The sequence below is a fragment of the Chaetodon trifascialis genome, chromosome 10, assembly GCF_039877785.1.
Source record: "Chaetodon trifascialis isolate fChaTrf1 chromosome 10, fChaTrf1.hap1, whole genome shotgun sequence".
Classification (NCBI taxonomy): Eukaryota; Metazoa; Chordata; class Actinopteri; order Chaetodontiformes; family Chaetodontidae; genus Chaetodon; species Chaetodon trifascialis.
Window position 1 is genome coordinate 5,283,051 of NC_092065.1, and position 27,545 is coordinate 5,310,595.

At 40.3% G+C, this 27,545-nt stretch overlaps 1 protein-coding gene across 1 annotated transcript in view; it reads left to right on the plus strand.

Moving 5' to 3' along the window:
- Positions 1-27,545, plus strand: part of lingo1a (leucine rich repeat and Ig domain containing 1a) — a 125,240-nt gene that overhangs the window by 37,003 nt on the left and 60,692 nt on the right. The window contains exon 2 of the mRNA XM_070971834.1: positions 24,153-24,298. The gene's annotated coding sequence lies outside the window, so the exon portion shown is untranslated. The remainder of the gene's footprint in view (positions 1-24,152; positions 24,299-27,545) is intronic.

Consider the following 27,545-nt stretch of genomic DNA (forward strand, 5'->3'; position numbering starts at 1 on the left):
GAAAGCTGAGAAAAGATGATTTTGTCATACTGCATTAATGGTTGTTACTCATCTAATCTGCACCGAAAGTCACTGCAGTGCACATGTGCACTGTGTTGTTTGCTGATGATCACTGTACCACTGTCTTGTCCAGCCAGCTTCTATTTGCAAGTCAAAAAAGTCTATCTACCTTTCTATTCTACTCCTGTGCAACAAGCCAAAAAGGGAAAAGTACTGAATTTTTATAAAGGAGCTTTGCTGAAAGCAGTATTTGTTAAGGTGAATTTATTGCTTGGCAGAAACACAAAGGCTCACACCGGTGCCTCGGACAGTCCTATCAGCTGGGACCCAAGAGGGCAGCCAATCAGCATGTTGCATGTCGAGTACCCTTAGAGCAGTAATGCCTTTTCATGGCTGGAGTCCTTTGCTGAAAAGATCCTGGAAATGCTGCTCACCTGAACATGTTGCGGTTATGACGAACAAGGTTTTAAAGTTTTAGAAACACTGAAGGACAAAATGTGCACATGGTCACAAAATGCCTGGTGCAAAAAAAATAACCATATGTGTGCTTTCAAGTAGACTGTGTTATTGCTTTGATGACTATCAGAATTCCATATGCTTATTTATAATCAAGATGAACCAGCACTGGAAGAATATACAGTATTCCCAAGGTAACCAAACACTGTTGAATATAAAAATATTTCATGCTGTATATTCTATCACCATATCCATAGTCTTGTGCATGTTAAGTTTGAGGATCCATGGAGTGTTTGGGATTTCATACTTACATACATACATAACTTGGTTTCCAGAATTAGGCAGTTTTCCAGCATTAGGTAGAATCAGGCAACACACCCCTTATCCTCAAGAAAACCCCAGGCCTCTTTTAAGATCTTTCTGAGTGCACTAAAATTTTAATTGATACAAGCAATAAAGTTACATTCTCCCAGCAGAAAGAAGCAAGGTAGCTAATTAAAACTGATATCTTCAGAAATGTCTAGTTTAGAAGGAGCGGGCTCACACCATGACACTGACATAATACAACAGCTGTTTCAGCTCTGTGTTTAAGAGCTCAAAATGCAATTAGTAAAGGTTGAATATATCCTGAAATGCCACTGGATGAGGTGCTTGAGACGCAAATGTCGAGGGAAGAGCGAAAACACAGAGCTAATCAGAGAAACGGTCCAGTGTGAACTCTTAAAGTAACTGACCTTGTATCTATGTTAGTCCTTTTAGCACCAGCTTGTTTTATGCTATGCTTGACTGTCCACCTAAACTGTGATTTCAAGTGCTTTAATTTAATCAAATGTCCACATTAACCTTCAGCCTGCAAGCCAAACTTCATCAAAGTGAAATCCGTTCAGGATTGAGAATGAAAGATGCAGTGCATACATTTCTGTCTTTCTTTATAGTCTGGAGTAGTTGTGGGGGTGTGTGTCTGGCACTGAACAGTGCTGCTTTCTATTTTATGCTCCATTTGTTTCAATATAACTCTTAAAATATACCAAAGCAAAAAGTCTACCTCTCTCTCCTCGAAAAAATTCACAAAAACAGTGATAAAATATGAATGTCAATATGCTGCCGTCCAGTCCAGCCACTGTGCTGTAACTCTTGTAACTCAGCTCTTGATCATCAGAGGTTATGTCGAACATTTTAAGAAGTCAGCGGTTATCAAGCACAGTTTTGTATTTACAATTAACAGACAAATATTTTGGAAGCTATTTGTAGCTTTTAACTCAATTCCAAGTGTGATGACACCACAGTGCTGAGCTATTTCCTGGTTCATTAGCATGCATGAAAAGTAAATGTGGTGATAACATGGTGAGATGTTGCCTATATATATGTAGTGTTTGTGTTCACATCACTCCTTTTTAATGAGATGTATTTGGACAAGTGAGAAAAACAGAGACGATGTGAACTAAGTTTCCTGTCTTGTTTAAAATCCAGAATATGTTCATTAATAGGCGTCACAGCTTTTGGTTTCATGAGATCCACCCTGTCTTTCAACTTAACTGCAGCAGCATTAGCATTAATTTTAACTATGTGTCATTGTAGCGTAGAGTGTCGAGTCGGTTTGCTGGAGGGATATTTGCAAAGCAATAACAACTAACAGATTTAATAATATTACTAATTCAATTAAAGCAACAAGTTTGGTCTTTGACCCATTTCTAAAATATAAGATACACCTTTGGTGTTCTGTAGAATGGGTGAATTTTTACCTTAAATCATGGCGATTTACTTACAAAAGATAGCTAATCCAGATTTTTACTGTGTCATGGATAACTTAGATGTCAAACGAGATGTACAAATAAACTCACCCAGAAACAATGTTTGCTTCTAAAAAATCATTGCCGGTACCTCACAGAAATACCAGAAGAATGTGTCTTTGTGTGCAGCAAAGATGGATTGTGTCAAGGCTCATAGAGTACGGCTTTGATTCGGGGAGGTTTAGACAGACAGCTGAGAAAATTCTCTTGGACAAGTATTTGGCAGTGGGTATTGAAAGTCAATGACTGATGTTACTCGTCTCATAATTGATCTGATCTTGCAGGTTCACGGTTGGTACATGTCACAGGAGGATTTGACATTGTTTGGCCAAATTAGGTTTCTTTTATGCAGGCCCAGAGGATATGTTAAAATCAACGCAGTGCCTTGCTAACAAAGAAATAAGCCAGGCTTCAGATAGAAAGAAATGAGGCAGCTATGCAGCTGTTACTGTGCAGGCAATAAAGCTGAAAAAAGATGAAAGTCAGATAGTTAACATCAGTGACATCACAGCAGAGGGGGAATTGCGTCAGCTTCTTCAAACAGTCCTAATAAAATACCAAAGGAGGAATGACTGCCTATTCTCCTCGGAAAAGAGTTGGCCCCTGGGAATCTGTTGACAGTGCATTTGCAATCATAGTCCTCCACTTTTTGGTCCCAAACAGCCTTTCACCTGAGCCACTATAAAGCTTATCAGGGAGATGAAATGGTTTCTCAAAGAATATTCTGCCCTCTTTTATTAGCCAGATGTAATTATTATTGTCCATCACATTTGAGCAAATTCTGTCTTTGATGTGGCTCAACAGACCATAATGCACAAATGTTACCAAACCAACCATCAGACATCGCACAAATTATGTCCCACAAAAGAATTAGATGAGAACATTGTTCACATGCTCATGTTTGTCCATGAAATATGAGGTTATAGCTAGTGGCCATGCTTATAGCTTAGCTTAACTTAGCACAAGGACTGCTAACAGGGCGCAACAGCTAGCCTGGCCCTGTTAGTAGTGACAAAATTAATATGTCATGTCTTGTCAGTTTAATTTGTACAAAACCCTAAGTGTAAAAACAGATTGCCAGTTCACAAGGTTGTGAGCCAGACAATTTTTTCAATCAGGCGCAGTATCTACCAGGAGTCTCCACAGGTTTCCTGCAGCTGGTCCTAGTATTTGCACAGAGCCAGGCAAGGTGTTGCTCGCTGTGATCTTATATTTAGTGGAGAGATATGAAAGTGGTATTGATCTTGATGTAACTACCTCCCAAAAAATGAATAAGTGTATTTCCCAAAAGCTTGAACTATTACTTTAATTCCTAAAAAGCTGGTGAAGCATTGAGGAAGTTGTGGCTGTGTATGCATGTGTGCAGCTCTGGGGAAATCTGCAAAAACAATGAGCTACCATAAGTGTCCCTAAATTCACTCAGAGTTAATGTGGCGTATTATATGTTCCAGTACAGTAGACAAGACCAGAGAACAGCAAAACTTCCGTTGACCTTCATGTTGAAGTTTCCTCTCTTTCATCCTTATTTAACCAGGCAACTTGGCAAAGAGCATATTCTTGTTTACAGCAACGGCCTAGGGGAGTAGCTGCATGAATAGGGACGGCTATACACATAAAGACACACATTTGGGGACTGTGTGGTACTACTGCAGTCTACTGCCAACCACCAAGCGGTTCCATTATAGTAGCTGGGGGTGTTCAAATGTTCTCTTAATGCAATGGGTTATCTTGAGCTTTATGTTAATTTTTACACATTTACCTCTAGTCAACAGCTCACTGAACAGATTGGAGCAATAGCTGTGCTTTCCATTCCCATCTTTCAAACACAAAAGCGTTAATATTGAATTTCATACCCAGTGCATTTAAAATGTGCTGGGTCACATTTTACCACATTCCATCACTGCAGCGTTCCCATTCTGCTGTGGTGATGCTGGCGAGTATCCTTGTTCTCTCATAACCAAGAGGCCTGTGTAGACGTGATGTCCCCATCCCCATTTGCTTTATTTTGACGTTTGACGCTGTGCGCTCATCCAAACCGATGAGCTGGCAGCTTCAACAGCAACTAGGGTAATTATTTACAGGAGGGATTGTGGAACCTGCTAAAAATATCCCTTTTCCCTCCCTACAAGAGCTCCCTTGAGCTTTGAGCACAAGACAGGAGGAAAGAGCAGGGAAGTACGGCTGTGAGGAGGTTTAACTCAGTCCATTCTTTCATATCCTCTTTTGAACATCCAGAGTATCTTAGGCTTCATTATTAAAAGGAGCTACAGATAGTTTCTTAATCACTGTAGATAAGCTTTTTTTTTTTTTTTTGCCCTCCGTCACAGGAAGGTCAGAGTATCAGGTGAGTTGTACAACAGCACCCTGCTGCTGATAGCCACTTGGTATTTTGTGTAAGGATACTTGAGCAAATTGTATAGATTCACTGAAACACTGTTCCATTTGAAGGCTGGTTCCTTCCTCAGTTTCATAGAGCTGTGACGTGGGTGGAGATTTTGGGCAGACCCGGCTCCAGAAGTTTAAGTCCCATTAATTTTCCCTGCATGTAACATTTTGAGACAGACTGGATGGACGTGAGACTGTCCCAGTTGAAACTTCAGTACAAAATATGAACAAGGGTATTAGAAAATGTCTTTTTGGTAAATGGCAACATGCTAGCAGCTGCAAGGAGGTACAGCAGTGTTTCGCACAAAGTGTAAAACACCAGCATGCTAACATGTTGCAAATGACAATGCCAACATGTTGATGCTTACCATGGTTGCCATCTTAGTTTAGCATGATAGCATGCTATCATTTGGTGTCATTTGGCACAAATTCCAAAGTACAACTGTGGTTATTGGGAACGTTTTTCATTTTGCAGGTATTTTGACATAAACTAGAGTGCTGGACCTCACGATGATGCTAGATGAAAAGTCAGGGAATCATCTGTTACAATTCATCTGTGGATGAACATGAATATCTTATCCAAATGTCATGGTGTTCCACCCACCAGTGACAGAGACATTTCAGTAAAAAACACAAATAATAAGGTGGTGGTCATGGTGGTAGCAGATGAAAAGTCAGAGGATTATTACAGCAAAAACTCAGCAGTAGAGCAAAAGTCATGGGACCACCAAAGTCAGTCGCATTCATCCTCTGGGGACCGTGAATGTCCATCCAATAATTGAACAAATCTTGACCTGACAGACCACAGACCACAGCTTGCATGGCTAAAAGCTGAAGCTTGTAACGTACATTACTTGCACCACTAATAGTGTGTGAAAGCTAAAATTATGATGTTTTGAATTCTGCTAACAACTGCACTGATGAGGTGTTTTGAACACCCTGTCGTCCTAATTGGCACCACTGATTGGCTTCTTCCCTACAGCAAACACTTAGGGCTCTATTTTCGATTCCGCCGTCTGCGTGGCGCAGGCTCAAAGTCAGGTCCACTTCGCCGAAGGGGCGTGGCGGCGCAGACTTTGGTATTTTCGTGCACTGCACTGCCGGCGCATCTACTCCTCCTTCTCATCTCAGTCCCACCCAGCGGTGCAACTCGGAAGGAGGGAAGGGAGAAGGCATGGAGTGGGTTTAACACAGCCAAGTCCAATCTTCACCGATCACAGCAGCTCCTCGCCTCACCTTTAAAAACGGCGCTGGTGTGGCGCATGGTAAGTTTCGAGGATGACTGAGCCGGCGCAGGAAAGTGTCGGACGCCCAAACTTCTCCCAGGAGGAGACTGACGTCAATCATGTCTAAATATGAGGTCCTTAGATGGTAAATCCTCAGCCTCCTCCTCCTCCTCCTCATCCTCCTCAAAGCAATGATGTACTCCATCTTTGTAGATAACGTTAAGCATTACAATGACTACATTTGTATTTGGAATGAAATGACGTGGGTAATAGCGGACAACGATCATCACTTACGTTTTTTCCATGTGTCTGTCTCTGTGTGTCCGCCAGCGTGGACTGAAATGGAACAAAAATCCAAATTCGCTGGTTGATTATGCCGACACCTTCCCCTACTGTGCCGCAACGCCCATCCTGGCGCACAAACCTGCGCCTCGGTTTACCAAAATACCAAGTGCGCTGTGCGCCTGCCTGCACTGCACGAAAATACCACCATGTGGGGTGCACACTCTGCGCCCAGCTGGCGGCAGAATCGAGAATAGAGCCCTTGGGCTCATGGGTATTTGTGGTATTTAGACCAACTATCCTACCAAATCGATGTAGACATCAACATGATTTATCAGAAACAAAGTAATTAAAACTTTATATAGCTTCTATGTAGACCTGCGGCATTGTTACATGTTCCAGGAGATTCTGTGTTGCAGCACACGGGGGACATCATTAAAACACCTGGACTGACAGTTCATAAGGTTCACCTCTGTGAGACAGATGGCCTTGAAGCCACAATACCTTCTCAAATTCTGAAGACCTTCACCAAATGAAGCCAAAGCTTGTCCGTTACTCAGCAAATGCTCATATACTGTGCAATAAAGGAAAAAACTGACTCAAAAATAGTGTCCATCTGCTCAGTAACATTAAATTAACATGTTAGCAGAGTGAACTCTACTTGCACTCTGTCTTTTTAATAATCAAAATATTTATGAGTGCAGGTTCCCCTGAATTCTGTTTTTATGTTTGGTGGACATCTTGTTTTCCCTGCAGCTTGTTGAGGTCTGCAAAGTCTTGTTGCTGTCACATCTGTTACTCATCCTCATTAAGCTCACAGAAGATAACAATTGCATTTAAGATGAGAGTCACATGGATTTAGTAAGAGACTGGGATTACTCACACAATCTAAATGAATGAAGTGGTCACGTCAAGGTGTGTTTTAACAGGACTCTTGACTGTATCACATGGATTTATTGTAGGTGCCCTCTGATTTGTTCCTTCCATTTGGTCTTTAGCCTGATGTCATTTTATGCTGTTTGTGTGGATTTTTTTTTTCCAGTGGCCCCATGGGATATCCTGCTTATCGTCCAAAAAGAAATTAGAAAAATTGTTTAATTATATCTGTTATTTGCAAATGCAAGTTTGACTTGTGTGAGACTCACTCTCACAGGCTCCAATAATAGCTTTTACAGACGTAACATCCTTTCAAAATTGAGGAAAACTAACTGCTAATTAAAACTGCCGAATGTTAGATTATTTCATCTTGGGAAAATTAACATTTTGATGCAGTGCTGTGAAAAGTCTGCTGCTATCAGTATGCATGATAATCTAACACAAGCATCTGGTGCAGTCATTTTGCTAAGCAACTTGAGTGAGAGATTCTGCTCTGTTGCATAACTGTGTTTATGTTCTCGAAAGTGTTGCTGAATGTAAGGTGCAGATTAGGGTGATTGAGATGTTTTTGCATTTAGGGGAGCGGTTAGATGAATAGCTTTTATTTTAATGTTGATTAGTCTCTGCGGTGGATTTTTTCTGGGTCTTTGTGTACACTCAGTATTAAGACAGGAGGTGCTGTGGAATTCATATTTCTTTTTAAGAGGTTTTTCAAATGTACTAATGACCAAGAAACACTCTGTAATTATCAGTTTATTAATGGTATGTGGGTAGTATACAGTTACATTAATCTGCTTCATACTTAAGATTTGAAAGTCTTTGCTATGATGTACGTGTGTTGTTCATGGTTAAAACATCATTTAACTAAACACTCAATATATTCTGCTATCATTACATCGTAGCTGCAAATAGAATGACGCAATTTAGGTTACATTTTAAGTGTTTCTGCTCTCCATCCATCTTGCTGCCAAACCTGCATGTTCAGTGTGCATAAGATGCACATCATGTGAAAATTAGCCCCTTGTTTATGTGCAGTTACTTTGACAATAATAAACAAAAAACATGCCTCCCAAGCTAATCAAAATGTCTGGCACTTAGCATATGAAGTAATTACCAGCAACACTTGATTTATTACATGATGCTCTGAGAGAGGAGAAATATATATCCATCTTCGTCACTTGGAATTGTATTGATCCAGGTGGTTTGACTCAGCTGTGCGTTATTGGACTTCATTGGATTTGAGCACAATCAATCAAACTTTCGACAGCTCTCCTGTCACCTTGAAATCGGTCTTGACAATAAAAAAAAAAGTCTGCTCTCTTTCGCTCAGTCACGTCCCTTCCTTCATGCAAGCGAGGTGTCCGTCTTTGTATTTTAATGATAATGGCTCACAGATGGCATGTGCTGCATCAGTAAACAGGGAATAAAGTTACAATTTAGACAGGAAGTAAGAGAGACAGAAAAATTTAGGTCAGCCCTTCAGCTGGTAAACAAACCAGAAAAACAGACAAAAAAGAGAACTTTCTGTTTCAGCTCTTACAAGTTGCTTTAACAGTTTTTGAGCGGTGAGCTAAATAAACTTACACAGGAAAATAATCATGCTTTTCCTGCAAGAGAGTAATTTAAACTAAAACTAAACTAATTAGCCATAGTGACATATGAGCAAACTGTCACACAACATGTTTGAGAGCTGCTCACATACTGAGACCTAAAGGCTCCTTCAGCAGGGAATTAAAAAAGAAACACATTTTTGATTACATTAATGAGAGGCATGAGGCAACCCTTAAAGGAAAACAGCGTTGTAATTTAGAGCAATGGTGTAGTTCTTAATTTACCAAGCAATTATGGCAGTGCAGCTCATCGGCACAGCCACAGTTCTCAACATTTATTAATCTCAGTTGTTTTATGCATTATTTAAGAAAAAAAGAACCCAATTGCTGCACAGAGATCCCCTGAATACTACTAAGACATGGATCTAACAATGAGGCTTAGTAAAATATTATTTTGAAGGAATATTTATTGACAAAAAGTGATAAATAACATAATACATGCACACATAAAAAAGTCAAATGACTATTTTGTGTCTACTGTCATGAATTATGTTGCTCTGCTAAACGTTTACACTGCACTGTGCTGTAATTAGAGCTGGAACAATGATTCAATTCATTGATTGGTTGATTGGCAGAAAATGAATCCATTTTTTGGATTAGCCATTTCAGTCATTATACAAGCTAAAGTGCTAAACATTGTCTGGCTCCTTGGATGTGAGGATTTGCTGTTTTCTTTGTTATGTATGATATTAAAACAAATGTCTCTTGGGTTTTAGACCATGAGATTACTCAGAAACAAAACACTTGGAGACATATCTTTGGCCTCTGAGATACTGCAATAGACATTTCTTCATATTTTTTTCACTTAATTAAGAAAATCAACAGATTGATTGAAAATAATGTTTTGTTATGGCCCTGAATTATACACTATAAATGAGTAATTGTCTCTGAATGGATTCATTTGAACAAATTAACATCAGCCCTGATATCTCCAGCTACGCTGCCTGTGTGCAACATCTGGACCAATTAGAAGGAGGGGGCAACTTAACAAGTAGCAAAATGAAAACAAATAAGAAAAGGGCCCGAATGAGACTGTGCTGTTTAAACAATCATAATGTGCTACACACAGTTCAAGCAGGGAGAAATCCTGGGCAGATTGTCACTCCATCGCTGGTGTAATACAGAAATACAGGCACTCACATTCGTAACTTTAGGCGATTTGAAGTTTCCGAACCTCCTGACCTGCCTGTGTGTGATAAACTCCAGCATGGACAAACAGTCCACATGTGGCTGAAAACGCTTTGCTCTGCAGCGATTCGCAGCTTTCTGTTTTTATTTATTTATAATTGGTGACTTTAAGTTTATTTTAATGGAAAGCAATGAATTATAGACATGCTCACACAGTGATGAAATACATTTGTAAACATAATATGTTAGTGTGCATATGGGGAAAGACTTATTCTGCTTCAGTTATCAAAAGAGCACAACAATCAAGTAGCACTAGCTGTAGCATCTGCTGGATAAAAGCAGTGAGTGACCAAACATGACAACACTTTGCTTGCCCAGTTGCATCACAAGATTCATCTGTAACAAACCAGCAAAAACTATCAATCCTCTCAACACAAAAGTAGTTGGGTAAAATGCTACTGTACCTATCACTGTCTGATGAATGGTGGCTCCTTGTGTGCTGCTGAATTTTCAATTACTTTTCTGTGGCTTCTCCAGTCGGGCTGATACCAGCGTACAGCTTTTGAAGGACGTTGAGGTGAATGCAAAACAGCCTCTGTGATTTTCAGCAGCCTGGTCCCTCCAGCCTTTGATGTATGAAACCCTGTGCGAGCCCACGGCTGCAATATGTATGGCTTGTTTTCCTCACACCTTTTTGTTGTAATGTTGTGTATTGTCAAACAGGAGCGCACCACCAAGCCGGCGCAAGTTTGAAACTCTTATTGTCATCTCCTGTCAGCCTAACGTCCTCGCCGTGGCGTGATGGCAGTGTGTTTAATGCGACTACCTGCTGCAGGATTCACGACTCAGATTTTTGGAAATCCATCAAGTGCTTAGACATCCATGGAAAAGTCAAAGACACAGAGCACAGAGCCCTGTTAGCACTAAAACGTGCACAAGGTCTTCTTTTGATTCCTTGCTGGTCTAAGGCTAAATAATTGAAGCCTCATTTGAGCAGTGGCGAATTGAGGATAAGGGTGTTTTGGTGAACTGCCTGCTGCTGTATCAAAGCAGAAAGCTCCTCTTGGTCCTTCACTGTGAAAGTCTCGCTCTGCCTCGCTGCATGACGGTGGCCTCTTGGTCAGTATTTACAGTCTGTTATTTACTTGTGATGCCTCGCAGTCAACAAGACTCTACAGATAAAAATTCTCCCAAATGATGCCCAAGATTAATGCTGATAAGTCTAGGGCTGCTCAAAGCTTTATACTCGACTTATTTGTTCAGTTGGTGAAGCAGCAGTCAGTTTGTGCTCTATCTCTCAATGCTGCTTTTTTTTTTTTTTTACACTTCCTTTGTGTTTATGGACGTAAAACAAAGCAAATGGTGCCAGTGGCTTATAGAATAAAAGGCTATCATAGATGACTGAAATGTTTGGAGTATGATCTGGGAATATATGCACTGTACGCCTGCACTCCAATCAGTAATTCCAGGCATGTATCCTGGATGCTGAATTCACTGCTGTAGTCCATTCTCAAGCTTTACTGTCTCCATCCTCTTTTGCTGAAGTCTGCTATTCAATTCTCAGGTCTTATTGTACTAAAAATCCAGCATCATCATAATACCTCTTTATGGCTGCAAACAAAGCAGCCGTGTCTGTCTGTCTGGCTTGTTTATATTAGAAACCAGTCCAGTGAATGGCTGAGAAAGCCTATCTAGAAGTCAAGTCCCCCCACAATGGCAGAGGCTGCCCTTCCTTGATACGTCAATCAAGCTGACAGACACCGCTTATCTCCCAGTGAGAGGGAAATGGACCAAGCCCCCCCCCCCCCCCGTCCCTCTGTCAGTTGATCCATATGGGCCAAAGCCAGGGAGTCTTTCAGGAGTTCATCAGTTGCACATCGCAGATAAGACTATTGAGACGGGGGAGAAATTAAATCTCAGGGGAGATTTCTGTGCAGTCTGCTGCTCTCAGAACGTAGGACCTCTGCGTACACCTCGTCTGAGATGTGATCATATTTTATTTATTATTTATTACAACTTGGTTTTTGGAGTTCAACCAAAATGCAAAAGGAAAGGAAAGTTTCACAGACTGCGACTAAACATCTTAATCACACAGGAGTTGGTTGCTTCAGGGCCCGTTGAATATCCCATGCATAAAAACAGAAGCTCAAGGAACAGACTGAGCAATAACTACAACAATAACTATAAATAAATTATTTCTAAAAAGCATTCTAACTCAAGTGGATGGTGGAGTCTACGTCACAACTACAACAATGGCAGTGGTGAAAGATATCACTGGGATCAGAGAGATTTGATCAATAATAGAGACACTGACAGCCAATCATAGTTCAACATGACAGATGACAATGCAGAGAGGCTCACTTTCAGAATCAGTGTGAAGTGTTTTATTATTTGTTTAAGGAGACCTGGCCACTGTGGTATACAGCTCATTAAATGCCTTGTCCTTGTCTTAGACAATAAGCAGGGTACCATTAATTTGATGTTGACACATTCGAATATGATTCATTTTTAAAAGACAACAACTCCTGTAACAGAATCTTGGATTCCCCTGACTCCTCTTGTCTTAAAAGAATTTCATGAACCCATATCCTTCTGGCTTTCTTTTGGTTTTTTCTGCGCAGCAATAACAGGTCATCAATATCCGACACAGCTGCTGGCACAGCTGGAGCGCAGCGCATGCTTGATGTCACTGTTTACAGACTGTTATTGTTCTTCAGTGTGGATGCTCACATCATTATCGTCATAGTTACTGTTAGAGTTATCGTTCACATTCTTTGCCCTTTAGTCCTACCACAGAAATCTCAGTGTTATATATTATTTAACCAGGAAGAGGGTTGAACGGAGCTTTGTAGACTGTGATTCATGGGTTAGCCTTATTATTGCCAAGTGTGGATACAAAACATTTTAGAAAACAAATGAAAATCGCAGGTCACAAACATGTTGAGACACAAAGCTGTTGAGGAAAGTAACATTTACTGAGGTACTGTACTGAAGTATGAAAAACCTGTATTTCAGTTTTATGCTTTATTCTTCTGTTCCACTATATTTGAGAAGGAAATGCACTTTTCACATCAACATATTTATTTGAAAGCAATAAAATACGATGTATTGTTAAATATAAAAACCAATAGTTCCCAACCTTGTGAACTTTTAACCCTGTACATGATGCAGTTTTAGCAGTGACATATTTACCCTCTGAGTGAGTATCATTATACTCTTATTACTCTTTTAGGCCCAAAGAAGTTAAACTACCAGCACTTCACAGAAAAAAGGAAAATATTGGAGACAAATGCACATAAAAGGAATGTGAAATCATGTTGAACCAGTGGAGTAAACTAAAATAAAACTGTATATAAAGTAGTTCAAACTAGCTCCACCTCAACCAGCCACAACAGGAAAATGCTGTATGCATGTGTCAGCATCTTATTATCTTACTATCCAATTTATTCAGACTGTTTGTACTTCAGAGCCCCAGCCAGTCAGGAGTTGGACGTCTTACAGAATCACAAATTTACATTCGCCATTAATCTCAAGACTCTAAAATGCCACTCCATTGCACTTTATCTCATTTATGCTTATGAAATAAGCTCAAGTGCTTTTGGCAGCATTTTTTGTTAGTCATGCACTAAATCTCAAGTTGTTTCACACCAAAATCTCAAGTCATTTCACACCATCTGCTGCTCTAGAATTTGCCTCTTTTTTCCTTTCTTTTCCTTGGACCACTCCTCAGTCCATGTGTGAATGAAATGTCTCTGGATATAAATTTGACTATTTTGCCTCTGGTGCCATGTGGTGAATATGGTATCAGATTGCAGTGCTAATATAAATCATTTCCTAAGCATCAGTGAGGGAATACTAACAGTCAGTCTGCCTCAGGACTTGGTGTCACCATAAAATCATTATTAAAGGGGAAGGGAGGGTTTAATGTGCCATTGCATTATTAGTGATTGTTTACACAGACGACAAAGAGCATGATGTTATTTTTTTCCCGACATAATGGTGTGGTAATTAGTCTGGAGAGGGTAAAATAGAAGCCAAGACACCAATGGCATTGGTGATGGAGCGATAGCAGCTGAGTCAGCAGATATAAGTGTATGTTGCTGACCATTTGGTTGAGGATGGTTCAAGGTGAGGACCTGTGTGTATTCTGAGACTCTGTGAAACGTCACTGCAACATCTGGCCATCGGATACAGGACAGCATCCTCCATGGTGATATTTCTCCTCTGCACTCAGGGCATGCAGTAGAAAGCAGCTGCTACGATGCTGCAAATGAAACATGGGAAAGTATACACGCATGCAAAGACACATGTTCAAGGTGAAGGGCGTTTGTTTTATAGTGATTGCAGTTTTGTTTGCTATCTACACAAAATTAATAACTTGGGAAAACTGAATCAAATCTAGCACAGTATGCATGAGTCAGCCTTTAGATGCTCCAGGTTGTAAATGCATGCTCTCTGTTACCATGAAATTAACACCATGAAATCAAATTATGGTTAAAATTCAACTTCATCCTTCTTTGGCTGTTGTATGTTGGCCTGTACTTTAAAGGGGCTGAAATCAGTATCATGATTAATTTTACCCCAGGTTTGCAAATCCTCTGATTTCCAACTATACGGCACACTTTTCCAACTACTGATGATACAGCGTGTACATTTTCCCACTAGTTCATGAAGTCACTGGTGTTACACTGTTCACTGTATATGAAAAGATATTCATGATTGACGCTCGTACCTGTAGAGCGCTTACCTTGATCTGCGGTTGAGTTTTGTGGGACCCACTTTGGCAGCCTGGTGCGCTTGAAGGTATGTGTGTAAATTAGAGGTGCTGCCTCCAGATGCTGCTACCTTCGTCAGACTCAGTTATAGTCATCTGACTAAGTGTTGACACAGGTTTAGTATTTTAGTGAAAATGAACTAAATGGGTTTTATTTCTGAAAAACTGCAAAAAGTAAAGGGCAAGTAATATAATCAGCATGCAACCGTTAACACCAACTACCACAGCAAGCTAATTCTAGCTACTGCAGGTCTGCCATCACGGTCCAGCGTTCTAATGAGTCTTCTTGGTCTCCTGCTATAGTCACTGATATTCATGGCTGCAGGCCCACAGGTTGACATGAACTCTGCGAGCTTCTTCTGTCACCAGACCAAAACATTCTGAGCACAAGTAGCATTTAAGCATTTATTAGTAGTTAAAGATATGTCGACATATACTTCAAATGTGCAGTCATGCTTTTCTAAGTTGTAAATTCTCCCCAAGGCTGGTTATCCATTTCATTTCCAGATCGTTTCCTCAGCATCCCCGTTGATTAATCTAAAGGATAGCTGCCAAAGTCAATTACAGAGAAATACGGCCTGCTGTGTGGCATGTGTTTATCCGCTGCGTCTCCCCAGGAGGAGTTTTAAAGTTTGAACCATTTGATTTTGGTTTCATCTTATTTTGTGTCAGCACTCTCCTAGAATGCGGGATGAAAACCAAACTGACCCTTGGCCCAGGGTTGTCATTCAGTTGTTGATTTGGCCGTAAAGTAGAGACTGTGTCGCTTTATTAAAACTAAACCACTGTTGTAATAGTTCTCTGCTGTTTTATCAGACCTTCTCTCCCCTTATGTAGGAAAATGTTGTGGTCTTCAAAGAGACATTGGTGCTTTTATGACCGCTGAAAGGATGCAGTGCCCTTAGAGATATGCTGAGAAGGGAAGAAAGTTCAGCAACTTGATCCCGTCGGTAAACTTCTTCTTTAAATTAAAATTGCGTCTCTACAGTAATAAGACACCCAAAACTACAATTACATAAGTGATGGCAATATAACGAATTTTATTGTGAGACAGACACCCATTAGGAAAATTACTAAAGAGAAACTTCCATCTGCTCACAGGACTGGGCCTGTTATCTGCTGGCATGTCAGGGTCAACCAGTTATGACACTGTCTGCAATACTGGGTCATTACTGGACAGCCAATATGAATAAAGACACTTATTTGACAAATCTGTCATATTTGGAGAATGAGGGTGATTCATTCAATTCTAGCTAACTCAAGCAGATCTGCACCAAGTCACAAGGTACAATTCATTTGACTGTTTAATTGGCTGGGACTATTTGAGTAATTTATCAGCCACTGGGTAAAGGCAAGCCAAGGATTTCTCTTTTCTTCACTGCTCAATAAAAAAATGTAAAAAAAAAAAAAAGAATAAAATAAGAATAAATCTGGAATTCTCTGCATTTTGGCGTCTTCCATACTAATCAGTTATGATGCAGCATATATTCTTTTAAATGCATGAGCATCCATAAGACGTGAAGTTATAATTCAATATCTCACATCTATAATGTTTTATGACTGTTGGATACTGTGAGATATTGTGTCCAGTATGATTGTATTTCCTTCCTTTTTCCTACATCATACAGAAAATAATATCTTGAGATAATTCAGTATAATGGCTTATGACTCATGAAATGTCCAATGCTAATGTGTTATGTGACAAAAATTAACGAAGCTAAACTTTTCTTTGGTGAGAGACGTGGCGGATGCTGGATTCCGGCTTTTTTTTTTTTTTGCAACACCTCAGACGGAATGATTCATGAAATCATTTAGGCATCATTTTCAGGGATACACAGCTTCTTAATGACATTATAATTATACATTAAAGATTAATTTGCGTGTGTGAAGCAAATTATTTGATGGATTGCTTAGAAATTGGCATGGAGTGGTGCAAATGGTGAATCATGACAGAGTTCAGATTTCTCATTGTGCAGTGAAATGACCAAAACCTATGGTAATACATTTAAGCACTGCTGGACCTTTCACAGCAGCTGCAGGGTAAAAAAAAAAAAAAAACCTGGGAAAGCACAATGCATATTCAAAGCAAATAAAACCACAATTAAGATCAGATTAGAACATTTTTGTTAATTGCCCTCCACAAATGAGTAATTGATTAATTGCTTATCCATTAATTAAAGTGGACCTGCGGAGCTCCCTGGACACCTCTCTCATCTGCCCCAGTTAAACTGCAGCCCTCTAATTGGAGATGGAACTAATATGATGGCCAGCATTTGCAGCATCTTTCCCCTTGATGACACAGACTTAAAACCTGACAGTCACCCAAACTTTGCTAGGTTCCCCTAATTACCTTGATTGTGTTGTGCTTTTAAATGAAGTCATTAAAATGAATTTGGACTCCTTTTGGAGGCTAGAGGGGAGCAGGAGTCATGAACCATGAAAACAAGGGCTCACATCACAGCACATAATTACTTTTGCATGTCAAAAGGTTTTTGTTGCCTCATGGGAGGTTGGCTGTGATTATTTGGATTGTGTTTTTGCTCTGGACTGGTGCTACAGAAATAGCCAATCTGTTACAGGAGAAAGACGTAAAATGTGAAAGTAAAATATATATTTTTTTAATAATATACTTGTAAGACTGTGAGAATATTACCCCAACCAAGGTTTCTTTCATACCTGTAGCTCATTGAATTGACTATTTCTACTCCTATTTCACTACTATTGTTGTCAGGTTTGTGTTCACGTTGTCTACTGTATAAACAGACCAGTGGCTGCAGACATGAAGTATGGACTGACAAGTAACTCATTCACTGGACAGCTCTGGGGACTGTCACTTTGCATCATCAGCACTACATGGGCCCCTGAGGGGGAAATCAACTTCTGGTGATGGACAGCAGGTCATAGGGCATTTTGCTGTGACTTATGTGTTAATTCATTTACTCAGGTGTCACAACGAGCTGACGAAGAAATTAGTTATTATGAACGTTATATGTCTAGACTGCGGCTGGACCTCATAACTACTACTACTACTAATGATAATAATAATGATAATAAACTCGTAGAGCATCTTTCATACACAAAATGCAGCTCAAAGTGCTTCACATAAAAAAGACAATGATAGAAAGAACACAAAAATAGGGAAAATGAATGTTGGATCAGATGGTGAACAAAACAAAAATTCAAAACGTAATAATAACAGTATGAATAAGAACAATATAGCTGCATACGGTGACTCTGGGTTCCAGCCCTTTTGTGTTCAACAGAGGGAAGTAGCTCAGTCTACCAAAAATTAAAGCCACAAGCAGCATCAAAGGGTTTCAGGCTTCACAAAGGTGAGCAAAGTCACTTTAGTTTGATTTTGCTTAAACAAGGAGCGAGACCAACCACACGCTTGTTTCATCATCACAAACCTAGTATTTCAATAATTATTGACCCAGAGTTCTGTTGTGTCCCCCTGAGTTTAATCAGGATTGCTTAAGGGCGTCTTGAGTTATGACAGTCAATAAGGCATCACAGTTTTTGGTGAAAACTTTGGTGAAAACTGGTGAAATTTCCTCTACTGGGTTCTGTGTCTCCAGCAGGTGAAACACATGATCAGGGGACAGCCTGACAATATCCCACTGTTTGCCTTGTCTGAATGTTTCTAATAATTGTTGCTGTATTATCATCTGAGTGCCACACTGTTCACCTTTAAAGCTAAGAGTCAGTCTGATCGCCATTGTTACATTTCAAAACCAATAGGCTTCAAGTAAAGAGCCAAAACACCCAACTTCCTGCTGTCTCGATGCTCTGCCTGCACTGTAAAAACAGGCATGCAGGCCTCACCATTACATTATGCTACTGCAGAGTTCGTCACCGCTAACAGCCCTGAAATCCTGCTCATTCCCATCTTAACTACTTCTGTTAATCAAATTGCAATGGAATTAAATTGTTTCCCTGTTCGGTACATTATAACATGCACAAGCTGCTTGAATTATCCATAAATTTCGAAAATGATTGCCAACAATGCTAACATGCAATTTTCAGTTCACAGTAATGGCACTCTTGAAACTTTCACTGCACTGTGACAGAACTGGCTGAGGAAAAAATAACAGGCCAAAATACTGAATGTCAAGGTTGAAGGTATTGCTTTAATGATCTGAGCTGTTGGACCTGTCTGAGATGTCACGTGACTGCAGCTTCAGCCTTTTTCTCCTTATTTTTGTGCAATTTTAAGAAGAAATCTGAAGGAAGAAAAAGGCAGGAATTTGAACTGAAATCAGTTGAAATCACATCAAATTACAGGTGTTTTTCTGAGTGATGTGAAAGGAGGTAAAATAATTCCAAGCAGAAGTGCTCCACTTCCTGAGAAGTGCAGTGGGGATTTGATTGTACTTCCTATTATTTGAACACCAGCATGACCTCCAGGACACAGTGACTCCTTGGGGTTTGATGTTTTTCCTTTTTTTGAGTAGGAAGTAAGCAGAGCATGTAATATTCATTGGTTTAAGAGACACTGTTTTTCCTCCTAGCCACTGTGGAAGAGAGGAGAGGCTGTTGGCTTTTAAATTACACTACGCTGTAAAAGATTTGTCATTCTCATTTGCTCTGATGCTGCAACCATGAATGTGTTACATATAAAGCTGTGTTGTTTACTACAGAGAAATAACTGACCACATTTGAAGAAGATAAGAGTATCTTTTTCACTCTCATATCTGTGTGTAAAATAGAAAGCTATGGTCAAAATAAGTTAGCGTAGCTTAACATAAAGATTAGGAAAAAAGGGGAAATGGTGAGCCTGGCTCTAATCAAAGGTAAGAAAAATCTGCTTAACCTGCATAACCATGAGTTTGCTACTCCAGGAAGTAACTGCTCCTGGCCAAGAAATAGTCTGCCACATAACCTCCAAAACAAAAATTAATGTTTGATGTTTGGGTGGGAAAATTTCAATATTTCAGAGAAATAGCTGAAGAAAATTACTAAATGTGAAACAGTGCTCTTGTTTATGGACATTTTAATATTGAGGGCTCAGTTTAGCTACTGCTGATTTTCCTGTTGCGTTTTTCCTTTATTTTATTGGGTGAGTGAAGGTTTATTATTCACACAGTTTTCACAGAACTACACCAACCTACACCACATAATCAGTGAGAGCACTTCCTGCCTCGGAGCTTGTGAGTCTAACTTTTCTACTGCAGGTCAGCGAGCAGTCTCGAGAGTGCAGTTGGGGTTAAATGTCTTGCTCAGAGGCACCTCGAAGCCATTGTTGATAAAGCTGTTAATTGTTGAGAGAGAAATGTGTGAATCCTTTATATTCTGCCCCCTGCTCACTCATTGCCAACTGGCACAGATAATCTGCGCTTGTGAAAATCTGATACCTGTTGGATTGTTAATTAGGTGAAATTTTGAAATACAAAAATGTCTCTCAAAGTCTTATTTTTTATATATATCAAATCCCTTGTTTGAGCATTTCTTGGTGAAGGATTACAGAGGACAGATTAGGGAAAAATACTGGTGTAATACAGAACAAACTGACAGAAAATTTATCCCCAAATAAAGATAAGAGGAACTGCAAAAGGGATTACTACTGAAATCATGAACCACACAATGACAGTGTTTTCCTTGCAAAGCGATGTACCAAATATTTTGGCATGTACAAATAGCTGTCATCTTAACTACTTTTTTTTACTTTTTTGTTTGTTTATTTATTTATTTTGCTGCTCACGGATGAGTCTGCAGTTTTATAATATGGGATATTGGACCAATCCCTCCTCTGAAGTTAATGACAAATATGTTGTTTGTCAATTCTGCTGCCTGTGATTTGCCTACAGCTTGAAAGATGGGGCTCCTTTGTGGTTAATGTTGGGGGGGGGGGGCCTGTGGTACCCACTGTGCATGCCACTGTAAGGTAAACTCCCCAGGATCCCTGTTAGTCACTGAGGCCATGATATGTTCTGCTGGGTGCCTGGGGGGCATGAGCCACATGGGTGATGCTTTTGCCTGTCAGGTGGCTTGTGGTGAGAGCTAATCCTGTTGAAAATAGAAATGTTTTCTGCCATGGGATGGAGGGAGGGGGTGCAAGAGAGATGCAACCGGCCCCAAGGAGTCAGTCATCCATGTGCACAAGGAGAGATAGCCTAATCTTGTCACAGACACAGGGGGGAAAAAGGAAAGTTCCAAGCTATCAGTAGCAAAGACTTCTGCTCACGGAGATGATTTGTAAAATCATGCTAGCGCATGATAGAAACCGAGAAAAGTTTTTCTTTTTTCCTCCTGAGGCCTTGCTACTGTTGATCCGTAATTCACTAATGCATACATTTATGTTATATATCGTTTCACACTGCTACCCTTGAAATCATTTCTCTGTCGAGCTTACTGGAAGGATTTTTTAAATGAGATCCCCATCGCCTATCATGCTCTTGTTTTCCTTTCTGTTTGGTTCCCTATTCTCCGTTTTACATGTTTAAAAGTTAAATACTGTGCAGATGGTGTTTATTCATGACTCATCTTCTCTCTCCCCAGTACCCTGTTTTCCATACGATGTTCAGTTTCTATTTAGACTAAATGTGTGTGCTTTTGTCTTTTAGCGGCGATTATCCCAGGTTGTCGAAGGAGAAGTTGCTTGTTTTCAGGTTATTGCCTGAATCCTGTCATCTCCTCGGACTCTGTGTTCGTAATGTCAGTTAAGCATCCCTGCTGCCTTTAGTCTCAGCAATACTTCACAGAGTAACATGTAGTCGCTACTTGCTGCTCTGCATGCCATGGTGGTGGTAGGGCGGCGGCAGCGGCGCCGTTATTCTCGGAGGTCCCGTCAATGTGACGGAGTGGCAGGAATAATCTTTGCATGCCAAAGCTGACGGCTTTCAAGTGGGGAAACAAGGGGCCAATTCCCTTATCAGGCTCTGCTTCACTCTTGAAATAGCCAGCAGCAGTTTTGATGGGGAGCTGACTTCCAGGTTTCACTCAAGCAGGTTCTTTTGAAATATCAGAGGGAAGCCGAGCATAACCAAGCACCACTATTAATGCTTACGTACAGCTGTGACGATTCTTTAGTCAGAACAACACAGTATCTCTCACATCACATAGATTGCAATCACGCATTGTCTGGTAGAAAAGTGAATTGTGGGCCAAAAAAGATATCGTCTCTGACCTGATTTTCCGTGACCCCAGGATTTGCCCTGAATTGTCCGCCATTGTTGATGCAGCCCACCTCTGCACAGAACTACAGGTATGGCTTATAAGTAACACAGAACCTCTTTTGCAGATTTGGGTCTTTTGATTCATTTATTCTCTGCTTTTTGTAAGCCAACTGACCCAGCACAAACACTCACCAGGCATTCTTCAGCTGCTTTATGTGCCAGCAGCAAGGAAACTGCAGTATAAGCCAACCAACCACGGCAAAGCCATTTAGTCAGCCAGGTGCCTGCTCAGAGCAGCTCACACTGTTGTTGTTGATGCTCCTCATCATTTATTGCCTTCATGTGTCAAATACATTTCATTAGGTGAGGCTGACCTCATTACTTTTTAATGGCAGCCTACTGTGTTTGTTTCCCTCTGTGTTTAAGTTTCACAGGTATGACTGCGGGGTTACCGCTTTATTGGCATTTGAGGACCTTGAATGCTGCCAATGGCAGTTCATAGAGCATGTTTGAGTAAGATTCTAATTAAATGCATTGGTTGTATTAGAAAATTATACCTTGTATCAGAATTATTAGTATTATTATTAGAGACAATTCTTGCTAAATCCACAACAGGGATCCAGTAAGTCAATATTCAGTATCATAAAGTGCTTCATTTATATGGTGCCAATCAGTTATGACTGCTGCTAATCATCTCTGGCGTTTTTTTATTCTTTTTTTTTTTAAGGGTAGCTGCCACAGTAGAGTTAGATATTAGTTCAGAATTGACAGCACCAATAACATGACATTTTAGCTGTAACACAAATGCTAGTAAATAAACTGAAACCAAATATCTTATCGTGAAATTAATTGTTCTGCCAGTAAAGAGGCAGATGAGATGTAGAACATCTTGCAGAGGAAGAACAAGGTGTCTCTATCGCTGCCAACAGCGCTGCAGACAAATTACTCCAGCACAGATGCTCCAACACTTTGCTTTGGATCCAAGGTCTTACTTTTCCCAGCCAGGAAATCAAAGGGAAGTTCATCCCTTCTGATTTAAATGCATCAGCCTGTTCTGTGTGTATGAATCAAACGCTTACCAAGCCATTTGGTGGTCATTGCCTTTTGCACTGTTTGCTGATAGATGTATTTCAGCTGGGGTCATGATATTACAGGAAGTTGTGGTTGTAAAAGTCATAACAAACAGTCACAGCAAGTGTCTGATTCTTTCATTATTGTGGACCAGACTTGTCATTAAAGGTCTTAGTAGGCTCCAGTATAAAAATCTGTAGTACAAAATCAATTATTGGAAATGTGAGTATTAATAATTTCACCAGAAGCCCTTTATTTTCCGCAATGAAAGAACAAATTAATGGTGGCATCCACAACCTCTGAACACTCAGGATTTCTTTGCCATTTCCAGAGTCCGAGAGTCTCTCTCACCCAGACAGGGAAATGAAGCATGTGGTTATGACTGGCAGCAGGCAGAAAGGTCCCAGGTTCGATTCCCACCTGGGGCGCCGTGGGCGCTGAGGGCGTGTCCTCCACCCAGTCTTCGGTGCCCGCTGCCCTTATCTCCAGCAAAGGGACCTTTCTGTGTGGAGTTTACATGTTCTCCCCGTGCTCACCTGGGGGATCCTCCATAAAATGAACCCCCCCTCTAAAAACATGTATGAAGATCACCACCTGACCAATGGTGACGATAAGGAAACTGGGTCCCCGGGTGCCGGTCGGCTGGCAGCCCACCACTCCTGGTCTGCTGCGGAGGAAGGACTGACCACGGATGGGTCAAAAGTGGAGAAGAATTTCACCAAGCATGGCGTGTGTGTGCATGTACTGTGTGGCGTGACAAATAAAGGATGTCTTTCTTTCTTTCTTTCTTTCTTTCTTTCTTTCTTTCTTTCTTTCTTTCTTTCTTTCTTTCTTTCTTAAATTTGATGCCTGGGGTACATTTATGCAAACTCCACCCTGTTGTTTTATTTGTTAATTGATGAAGAATGGGGACATCTTTTTAGGTAGTCTGAAAGCTATGAACTTGCTTTCTTGTTGCTTGTATAAACCAGAAATGACTAAAATCACAATCAACCGTTAAGTTCAAGTCAAGCTTTTCATAATATGTGGTGAGCATAGTGAACACGTTTAGCAGTTAAAAAGCCAGATGTGTCCCTTGGGAGTTAAATGAAAAGTGAATATTGGATTTACATTCATCAGATGGCCTGAAAAACCCCATCTGCTGGATCTATAAATAAGAAAGTGTTTGCAAATAATTTTGCTGTATCAGCTAAAAAGTGATAATATGTCCATGTGGTATTACAGCTTTTTTCTGCTACCCCCGAGTAACAGAAAATGAGCTTGCATATTAAAAGAACAATAAAAGTCGCATTGCATACATACAGTATATCCGATTAAGATATTGAATTCAGGTGTAATTTGCAAATCTGATACCCACCTTCACCCAGAGATCCACAGCGACAGATCTGCAGATGTATTAGCTCAGGAGTAAGGTTTCCACTGTTAATTGTGTCTTCCAGGTGCCTGAAGAATTGAAGAGGGAATGCTGTGAGGGTATGTGGATTAAAGGGAGACGTTACGCACCTCACACCTCCAGCGTACCGCCTTCTGCCCAGTAAGCAGCTCCAGCAGCTCTTTGGAATCAGCAGGCCGGCAATTACTGCCTGTGAGTATTACAGCACCACCCGAATTATGAGACCTTCCTGCTTATCAGCATGCATTGTGAAGAATTTGAGCTCAGTGGGAAAATCTAACATCATCTTGAGCTCCAGTGCACTGAAACGCACTGAATTTGCAGGCCTTGTCTGACGGATTTTAAAACCAGCTCGCAATTAGCAGATGTGATATTGTGAAGACGCTTCCAACACAGGTTTAACAAAGTTGACTCATCTCACCGCTGTCAGAACAAACATTTAAAATGCTGAGACATCTGCTCTCATCTCATCTGAGTTAATTAGTGTCAATCAGCATCACTGCACCATACATGTCAACACAGGCATCTCTGAGAATGCAGAAACTTTTAGATGGACCCTAAAGCAGGTGGCTGGGTCAACATACAGAGCCCTGTGTTGTGATGAGAAACGTAATGGCTGGATTATGTTCACCGGCAGCCTTTTTTATAGCAGAGGAAGTGCTGCATTTCCGAATCTCCATACAAAGCACAGCAGTTTGCATCCTGCGTGTGGTTAGGTTTAGGCAACAAAAGCACACCTGTTACGGTGAGGAGATAATGTGTCTTTGCTTCATTGTTAACAGCAAACACATCACATGGTGGAATATAACTAAGTACTTACTGTACTAGTATCTACTTAAGTACAAATTCAAGGTACTTTACCTGAGTATTTCTATTTTATGCGACTCTATTACATGTCAGAGGCAAATACTTTTTACTCCACTATATTTTTCTCATCCCTTTAGTTACTGTTGCGTTTCTGATTACAATTTTCCACTCTATCCAGTAAAAACTGTATATCTCCAAATTGGGTGATTTTGATATGCTTAAGGATTAAGTGGTCCCTTATGGATTGAGAAAATTCTAGTTTTGTTTTTTTTTTATAGATGGGTGGTTCTCACAGGACAACAACACTACAAACACATGATGATCTTACCAAATATGATGCAGTTTTGTAGATTAAAATACCCAACAGTGTATAAAATTGTTAAAATCAGCTCAACCTTAAGCATATGCAAATGCAACATATACATTAATGCATGCCAGATTAGGACAGTTAGCGCTGAATGTATGTTGTGGAAAAAGCTTCCAGGTGTCCACAGCCAGTGATGACATTCGCACAGAAACCATGACCTTTCCTAAACCCAAGAACGTTTGGTGCCTAATCCTCACCAAGTAGTTTTGTTGCTTTAATGTAGCCAAACTGCAAGTGAAAACTGAAAAGACTTGAACTCCAGTCTCCTGTGTGACGCATTCATCCAGCTCAACCTCCCTGTGTGGACTTTCTTCATACCACGTCACCTGGTGACAGGTGTAAATAGCGAAGTTGCTGCTATGTAACTATTCTCACCTGAGTACAAATAGATGTTCTGTTTAATATATCTCTGCAGGCCCCTGCGTCTAAAGTCCTCCTTTTATTTGACATTAAAATTAAAGCTAAATCATGAGCATAATGTGGTAAACATGACATCCCTGAATCAACAGCAGAACGTTTTATTTATGGCCGGTCAATAAGAAAATCAGCCCCAGCAATGCAATCCTCCGGTCTCAGAGGTAATGCAAATTGATGAGAATGAGACCATTAACGCTTGATGACAACACACACATTAATTATTAATCAGTGCTGAAGTGATTGTTACACCCACTTGTACACAGACTGTCTGTGCCGGCTTTAACTACAGGAGACTGAAATTTCACCATGTGATCAAGGTTTACGTCAATGATAAAAAATATCTGTTGGAGACGTGATCCAGAAAAGCACATCACTGCACTGATGGATAAATCGTCTTCATGAGTTCAATTGGTCTGATTGTCATTATTCATGTCAGATTATATACAGATGTGTGTAATTGCTTGATTGCACTCCATAAGAAAGGTTAAACTGCTGACCTCTATAATGTGCTTGTAACCCTTCCAGAGCAGCTGTAGCATTATCATCATTATCATCAGCCTATTCAGTTCAGTTCATGATTTTAGACATGACATATAAGAGGAGAACGATAATGCATGAGAAGGTATGAGATTAAGTATAAAAACAGATATTTACCATATATATCATCATCACTTGTAGACAACGCACTGAAATACAGTTGAGTCGCCTCTTAAGTTCACATGCCTGCTTGTCTCTTTCAATATTCCATCCACCATTAAAGCCCAGTGATCCATTTTCAGGTCTTCACTTTTCCTCATTACCCTACTTTTACAAGGCCTTTGTTAAATTACACCTTCATGATGACTCTACCTCAAATTAGCTCACCGTTCCCAACTTGTTTCAATTGAGTCTTTTTGCTGCAGATATTGACTGAAACTTTGTTCATGACAGGCTCATCCCATCTCAAGTTTGACTCTATAACAGCTAAAAGAGAAGAAAGCTAAGGAGAAAAATATAATTAGGATCTATCAGGTCCGTGTACCTTGGATTTATGTCCAGTCGACTGTAGCCGTCTCCCGGTGGACAACCAGACATCTCCACTTTTCAAGGGAGGAGCATTACAGGAAGTGCCATCACTTCAGCTCCTCTGTGTCAATTGCTCCAAAATGGCCAATTTCCTGTCTAGGATGTGTGTTTTCACATTTTTATCATCCCCAGCCGTAGTTATCTAGTTGCACTTAGGGCCATCAGTCATCGATGCTGCGTTGAGAGGAAGCCGATGTGCAGTAAAACTGACGGACGGCCTTCCGCATGACTGAAGATGTATGAGACGTGCAGGCGAGCTTGTGGGGGCTTTTTTTTTTTTTTATTGTATTTTCATCGCTGCAGTAAGGTGCCAACAGGGAAAGTAGCCATGCTTACCACCCGTCTGACTGAGGAGAGCATTTTGGATATGACTTCTCAATCTTTGGATATAAAGAGTGACAAGCTTGTTTGTTTGTACATATGGTGATTTTAACCTGGATTGGCCAGATTATGTGTTTGGGGAAAGCTCCATGTTTGGAGTATGCTAGTATCTCATCAGCTCATTACATGTGAGAGAAGCATTTCTGTCTTGATTCGGTAACATTTAGAAGTGCAGAAGAACATGTTTTAAGTAGTGTGTCACTGGTGCATCTTATGTACAGACATTAGAAATTTGCTCAAATTTGACAAATGGTAGTCCACACATTAGTCTCTCCATTGATCCGTCTTCATGTTTCACACGTCTGTGTTCAGTGAGCAGCCCTGGCTCTCACTAAAAATACGGACAGTAATTTGGAATTTCCTCAATTATCAAATCCACTCAGAATTCAATTCTTTTTTTAT